Below are 8,460 nucleotides of genomic sequence, written 5' to 3' on the forward strand. Positions count from 1 at the left end.
CCCAGAGCGGTGAGTGCCTGCCTACCGGGCAGGCCTCAAGGACCCCCGAAAGGGAGCCCGGGCACCTTCAGCTTGTGCTCCAGGGGTGCCTCTGCACTCCTGGATCTCGTCCTGCCTGCCCGGTTTCTTCCTTTTGCTCCCGGATCATCGGGCTACCAGGTGGCCCTGTTTAGGTACTGAGGAGTTCCATCTGGACGGGCAACCCACCCAGAGCGGATCTCGCCCCGCCTGCCAGGTTTTTTCCTTTTGTCCCCGGATCATCGGGCTACCAGGCGGCCCTGTTTAGGTACTGAGAAGTTCCATCTGGACAGGTGAGTGTGTGCGATCCAGGGGCGGATTGACCCGGAAGAGACCACAAACCCCCCTCCCCCAGCTCCTTCTGCAGGGCTGTCTTTCTTACACCCGACTCCCCCCCCCCCCCCACACACACACACACAAGCCTGTGTTATCTGCTAGGCCTTTGCTCAGGAACAGTTTTCTGCTCCTACACTAAGGCTACCCACCCAGAGAGGTGAGTGCCTGCCTACCTGGCAGGCCTCAAGGACACCCCCCCCCCCAAAGGGAGCATGCGCACCTTCAGTTTTTGCGGCAGGGTGTCCTGTATTCTACTCGTCCCCGCCATGCCCCCCAAGTTCTCCCTTTTGTCCGCAGGTCATTGGACTACCAGGCGTCTATGTTTTGGTGCTGAGAAGTTCCATCTGGACTGGACGGTTCCTGCTTCTACACTGAAGAGTTACAACCAGAGAGTCAGTCACAGCAAAGACTGGACCAAGACACCAGGCCTCTCCTGGCTCCATTTGAAAGAAGAGATGGGAAGGCGCCAAGGCAAGAATTCTTCCAACAACCTGAAAGGCAACATGACATCACCAGAATCCAGAGATCCCGAAATAAGAAGAATTGTACACCCTACTCTAGAAGAATTAGAAGAAATCGACTCAAAAGTGAATTATATGAAAATAATAGAAGACCTTAAACAGGAAGTGAAAAACTGCCATAAACAATTAGAGATCACAAACAAAAAAGTAGAGGAAATGAATAAAGCGCTCAAAGATACCCAAGAAAACCAAGAGAAACAAGAAAAAGCAATCAAACAGGTAAGGGAAGTGGTTCAAGACATGAAGAATGAAATGGAAGTAATGAAAACACAAACCAAGGGAAAAATGGAGATGGAAAATCTGGGTAAACGAACAGGAAATACAGAGACAAGTACTACCAACAGATTACAAGAGATAGAAGAAAGAATTTCAGATACTGAAGATACCATAGAGAAAATAAACACACTGATCAAAGAAAACAGCAAAGCCAACAAATTCTCATCACAAAACATTCAGGAAATCTGGGACACAATAAAAAGACCAAACCTAAGAATAATTGGGATAGAAGAAGGAGAAGAAGTTCAGTTCAACGGTCCAGAAAATATATTTAATAAAATTATAGAAGAAAACTTTCCCAACCTAAAGAAGGATATTCCTTCGAAAGTTCAAGAAGCATACAGAACACCGAATAGACTGGACCAAAAAAAACCATCTCCTCGCCATATAATAATCAAAACACAAAACATACAGAATAAAGAAAGAATATTAAGAGCTGCAAAGGAAAAAGGCCAAGTTACTTATAAAGGTAAACCTATCAGACTTACACCTGATTTCTCTATGGAAACAATGAAAGCCAGAAGGTTCTGGATAGATGTACTGCAGAAACTAAGAGACCATGGATGCAAGCCCAGACTACTATACCCAGCCAAGCTTTCGTTCACTATAAATGGAGAAAACAAAATTTTCCAGGATAAAAACAAATTTAAACAATACGTAGCCACAAATACAGCCTTACAGAAAGTAATAGAAGGAAAATCACAAACCAAGGAGTCCAACAATAACCACAATAACTCAAACATCTAGAGACCCTTCACCAGCACAACTCAAAGAAAGGAAACACACAAACTCTACTACTAAAAAAGTGACCGGAATTAACAACCACTGGTCATTAATATCACTTAATGTCAATGGGCTCAACTCACCTATAAAAAGGCACAGGCTAAGAGATTGGATACGAAAACAGGATCCAACATTCTGCTGTTTACAAGAAACACACCTTAACCACAAAGACAGGCACCTACTCAGAGTAAAGGGATGGGAAAAGGTTTATCAAGCAAATGGACCTAAGAAACAAGCAAGTGTGGCCATACTAATTTCTAACAAAGTTGACTTCAAACTCAAATCAATCAGAAGAGATGGAGAGGGACATTTTATACTCATAACAGGAACAATTCATCAGGATGAAGTCTCAATCCTGAATATCTATGCCCCTAATATAAAAGCACCCACGTACGTAAAAGAAACATTACTAAAACTCAAGGCTGCCATCAAACCTCACACACTAATAGTAGGAGACTTCAACACTCCTCTCTCACCAATGGACAGGTCAATCAGACAGAAACCTAACAGAGAAATAAGAGAATTAATGGAGGTAATGAATCAAATGGACTTAACAGACATCTATAGAACATTCCACCCAAATAGGAAAGAATATACGTTCTTCTCTGCAGCTCATGGAACCTTCTCGAAAACTGACCACATACTGGGTAACAAAGCAAACTTCCACAGTTACAAAAAAATATTCGTAACCTCCTGTGTCTTATCAGATCACCATGGATTAAAGTTAGAATTCAACAACAATGCTACCCCCAGAAAGCCTACAAACTCATGGAAACTGAACAGTCAACTACTGAACCACACCTGGATCAAGGAAGAAATAAAGAAAGAAATTAAAGTCTTCCTCGAATTCAATGAAAATAAAGAAACAACCTACTCAAACTTATGGGACACTATGAAAGCAGTCCTGAGAGGAAAGTTCATAGCACTAAGTGCCCACTTAAAGAAAACAGAAAAAGCACACATTGGAGACTTAACAGCCCACCTGAAAGCTCTAGAAAAAAAAGAAGCAGACTCACCTAAGAGGAGTAGAAGACTGGAAATAATCAAACTGAGGTCTGAAATCAACAAAATAGAAACACAGAAAACAATCCAAAGAATCAATGAAACAAAAAGCTGGTTCCTGGAGAAAATCAACAAAATTGATAAACCCCTATCCAAACTAATCAAACGGCAGAGAGAGAATATGCAAATTAATAGGATCAGAAATGAAAAGGGGGACATAACCACAGACACAGAGGAAATTCAGAGAATCGTTAGATCTTACTACAAAAGCCTGTATGCCACAAAACTGGAAAATGTAAAAGAAATGGACACTTTTTTAGATAAACACCATATACCAAAGTTAGACCAGGACCAGGTGAACGACCTAAATAGACCTGTTAGTAGCAAAGAATTAGAAGCTGTTATCGAAAACCTCCCTACCAAAAAAAGCCCAGGACCAGATGGTTTCAATGCGGAATTCTACCAGAACTTCCAAGAAGACCTAATACCTATACTCCTTAATGTATTTCACAATATAGAAACAGAAGAGTCATTGCCAAATTCCTTTTATGAAGCTACAGTTACTCTGATACCAAAACCGCACAAAGACTCAACCAAGAAAGAGAATTACAGGCCAATCTCACTCATGAACATCGACACAAAAATCCTCAACAAAATACTGGCAAACCGTATCCAAGAACACATTAGGAAAATTATCCATTATGATCAAGTAGGCTTCATCCCAGAGATGCAGGGCTGGTTCAACATACGCAAATCTATCAATGTAATCCATCATATAAATAAACTGAAAGAAAAAAAACCATATGATCATTTCGTTAGATGCTGAAAAAGAATTTGACAAAATTCAACATCCCTTTATGATAAAAGTTTTGGAGAGATTAGGGATACAAGGGTCATACCTAAATATAATAAAAGCAATATACAGCAAGCTGACAGCTAACATCAAATTAAACGGAGAGAAACTCAAAGCCATCCCACTAAACTCAGGAACACGACAAGGCTGTCCACTCTCGCCATACCTCTTCAATATAGTGCTTGAAGTTCTAGCAATAGCAATAAGACAACATAATGGGATTAAGGGGATTCGAATTGGAAAGGAAGAAGTTAAACTTTCGTTATTTGCAGATGATATGATAGTCTACATAAGCGACCCCCAAAACTCCACCAAAGAACTTTTACAGCTGATAAACAGCTTTAGTAAAGTGGCAGGATACAAGATCAACTCCAAAAAATCAGTCGCCCTCTTATACACAAAGGATATAGAAGCAGAGAGGGAAATCTGAGAAGCTTTACCTTTCACGATAACCACAAACAGCATAAAATATCTTGGGGTAACTCTAACCAAGGAAGTAAAAGATCTATTTGACAAGAACTTTAAGGCATTGAAGAAAGAAATTGAAGAGGATACCAGAAAATGGAAGGACCTCCCCTGCTCTTGGATTGGGAGGATCAACATAGTAAAAATGGCAATTCTACCAAAGGAAATTTATAGATTCAATGCAATCCCCATCAAGGTCCCATCAAAATTCTTTACAGATCTTGAGAGGACAATAATCAACTTTATATGGAAAAACAAAAAACCCAGGATAGCCAAAACAATCCTATACAATAAAGGATCTTCTGGAGGCATTACCATCCCTGACTTCAAACTCTATTACAGAGCTACAGTAATGAAAACAGTGTGGTACAGGCATAAAAACAGAGAAGTCGACCGATGGAATCGTATAGAAGACCCAGATTTTAACCCACAAACCTATGAACACCTCATTTTCAATAAAGGAGCTAAAAGTATACAATGGAAGAAAGAAAGCATCTTTAACAAATGATGCTGGCACAACTGGATGTCAACCTGTAGAAGAATGAAAATAGACCCATATCTATCACCATGCACAAAACTCAAGTCCAAATGGATTAAAGACCTCAATATCAGTCCGAACACACTGAACCTGATAGAAGAGAAAGTGGGAAGTACCCTACAACAGATGGGCACAGGAGATCGCTTCCTATGTGTAACCCCAGCAGCACAGACATTAAGGGCAACATTGAATAAATGGGACCTACTAAAACTGAGAAGCTTCTGTAAAGCAAAGGACACTGTCACTAAGACAAAAAGGCAACCTACTGACTGGGAGAAGATCTTTACCAACCCCTCAACAGACAAAGGTCTGATCTCCAAAATATATAAAGAACTCAAGAAACTAGACTTTAAAATGCTAATTAACCCAATTAAAAAATGGGGCACTGAACTGAACAGAGAATTCTCAACAGAAGAAGTTCAAATGGCTAAAAGACACTTAAGGTCATGCTCAACCTCCTTAGCAATCAGGGAAATGCAAATCAAAACAACTTTGAGATATCATCTTACACCTGTCAGAATGGCTAAAATCAAAAACACCAAGGATAGCCTTTGCTGGAGAGGCTGTGGAGGAAGGGGTACCCTCATCCATTGCTGGTGGGAATGCAATCTTGTGCAACCACTTTGGAAATCAGTGTTTCGGTTTCTCAGGAAATTCGGGATCAACCTACCCCTGGACCCAGCAATACCACTCTTGGGAATATACCCAAGAGATGCCCGATCATATGACAAAAGCATTTGTTCAACTATGTTCATAGCAGTATTATTTGTAATAGCCAGATCCTGGAAACAACCTAGATGTCCTTCAATGGAAGAATGGATGAAGAAAGTGTGAAATATATACACAGTAGAGTACTACGCTGCGGTAAAAAACAATGACTTCTCGAATTTTGCATGCAAATGGATGGAAATAGAAAACACTATCCTGAGTGAGGTAACCCAGACCCAAAAAGATGAACATGGGATGTACTCAATCATAATTGGTTTCTAGCCATAAATAAGGGTCACAGAGTCTACAATTGGTGAACCTAAAGAAGCTAAATAAGAAGTTGAACCCAATGAAAAACATATAGTTATCCTCTTGCCTATGGGAAGTAGACAAAATTGCCGGGGAGGAAAGTGGGATCTTGGGGGTGGGGTGGGTTGGGGGTAAGGGGAGATGGGGAGAGAAAAGTGAGAAGGGGAGGATTGGGGGAACTTGGGGAAACAGGATGATTGGGATAAAGGAAGGCTGGATAGGGGAGCACGGAAGCACAATTCTTAGTTAAGGGAGCCACCTTAGGGCTGGCAAGAGACTTGAACCTAGAGTGGCTCCCAGGAGCCCAAGGCGATGTCCCCAGTTAGTTCCTTGGGCAGATGAGGATAGGGAACCTGAAACGACCCTATCCTATAGCAATACTGACGAATATCTTGCATATCACCATAGAACCTTCATCTGGTGATGGATGGAGATAGAGACAGAGACCCACATTGGAGCACTGGACTGAGCTCCCAAGGTCCCAATGAGGAGCGGAAGGAGGGAGAAGATGAGCAAGGAAGTCAGGACCACGAGGGGTGCACCCACCCACTGAGACAGTGGGGCTGATCTATTGGGAGCTCACTAAGGCCAGCTGGACTATGACTGAAAAAGGATGGGATAAAACCGGACTCTCTGAACATGGCGAACAATGAGGGCTGATGAGAAGCCAAGGACAATGGCACGGGGTTTTGATCCTACTTCATGTTCGGGCTTTGTGGGAGCCTAGCCAGTTTGGATGTTCACCTTCGCAGACATGGACTTTCCACGGGGCAGGGAACCCTGACTGCTCATTGGACTGGAGAGAGAGGGGGAGAGGAGTTGGGGGAGGGGGAGAAGGGTGGGAGGAGGGGGAGGGAAATGGGAGGCTGGGAGGAGGGGGAAACTTTTTTTTTCCTTTTCTCAATAAAAAAAATGTCAAAAAAATTAAAATACATCCTCTTAACAAAAAAAAAAGAAATAGCAAGCGAATAAAAAAAAAAAAGGAGCATGGCTATAAGAAAGGCTTGGACTGAAGAGGACCTGAGGAGTCTCAGGGTTGGCCAACTGAAAGATTTATTGTCTGTATCAAAAATTCATAATTATTTCATTAAAGATACAACATCCCTTCCTTCTTGTTTTGGTGGACACTCTCTCTCCCATGGGTCCTTCCAATATCCTGAGTCAAGGCTGCTCCTGGTCCCCAGGTAACAGATGCTGACTCTTTCCCTGACAGTTCATTGAATGCTGAGGCTAGTCAGCTTAAACTACCACTACAAAATCCCACAGATGGTATATTAGACAACAGACCAACTTTCTGTTCTAGAGCCTGGAGTACAAGACCAGGACCAAACATTGGTATCTAGTGAGTTCTCTCCTACTGGCATGTTTTCTCTGTGTATGCCCACAGCTTTTCCTCTGTGTGTGAGGAGAGTGCCTTTGGTCCGTGTCTCTTTCTCCCCTTACAAGCCCACAGTCCTGACAGATTAAGACCCTACCATATGACTTTGTTTAAGATTAATGACCTCCTTAACAACCCCATCTCCAAATACAGTCACATGAGAAATTAAAGCTTCAACCTCTGAGTTGGTGGGTAAAGGAGAACATCCTATCATGGAGCCTCACTGCCACTTGGGCAAGTGTGACCTCACAACTGATGTCATTTTCAAAGCATTCCAGAAAGGAGTCTGCAGTTGGCACATCAACCAGACTCTGAGAGGATCTGCTGTCAACAGAAATAGCCCCAAACTTAGAAAAGGAAAAAGGGAGAATGCTGTGGGATAATGCTCTTGTACACTGTAAAGATTTGCCACTCGTATTGGTTTAATAAAATACTGATTGGCCAGTAGCCAGGCAGGAAGTATAGGTGGAGTGACAAAACTAGGAGAATTCTGGAAAGAGGAAAGGCAGAGAGATACAATCATCATCCAGAAGCAGAAAAAGCAAGAGGAGGATGCATTACTGAGAAAAAGGTGTCAAGCCACATGGCTAAACATAGATAAGAATTATGGGTTGATTTAAGTTGTACGAGGTAATGATCATGAACAACAGGCCAAACATTTTATAATTAATATAAGCCTCTGTGTGTTTATTTGAGACTGAATGGCTGTGGGACCAGGTGGGACAGAAACTTCTGTCTACAATCTTCTTCTTGTGGATAAGTTGTTACATGACAAGCATGGATTTTTGCATCTAGGGGACATTGGATAGTATCTAAAGACTACTCTGGTTATGGATACAACTGGAATCTAAGAGGAAATGACTAGGGATGCTATTAACACCTTACATCTGCTGAATTGACCAAATTAGCAATGGGGCCAGGGTGGAGAAACCCTGCACTGTGGTGTAACACCCATGTGAAATGGGATGAACTTCTCTATGAAAGACCCTCTCACCGAAGCCCAGACTGGAAATAAGGATCTTGGATGCTAGTGTCCATGTTAGCATGGAAATTTCCATCCTAAGCAAGTCCTACCTGGAATTGCTAAGGGTTACTTGTTGCCGTGGTCTGTCTAGAGTGGAGGGTTCATAGGCTTGCCCTGAGGAAAGAGATCCAGGGGAGATGGAACAGTGTGAGAAGCCAGGGTCACAGGTGAGGAAAGCAGACACTTGCTTTCTTATGACACTAATCACCTCTTTCTGTTTTACCATATGTGGATCAGGCCTTCACCTCT

The sequence above is a fragment of the Microtus oregoni genome, unplaced genomic scaffold (genome assembly GCF_018167655.1).
Source record: "Microtus oregoni isolate MIOR12 unplaced genomic scaffold, Mior012 000002F_ref0000024, whole genome shotgun sequence".
Lineage (NCBI taxonomy): Eukaryota > Metazoa > Chordata > Mammalia > Rodentia > Cricetidae > Microtus > Microtus oregoni.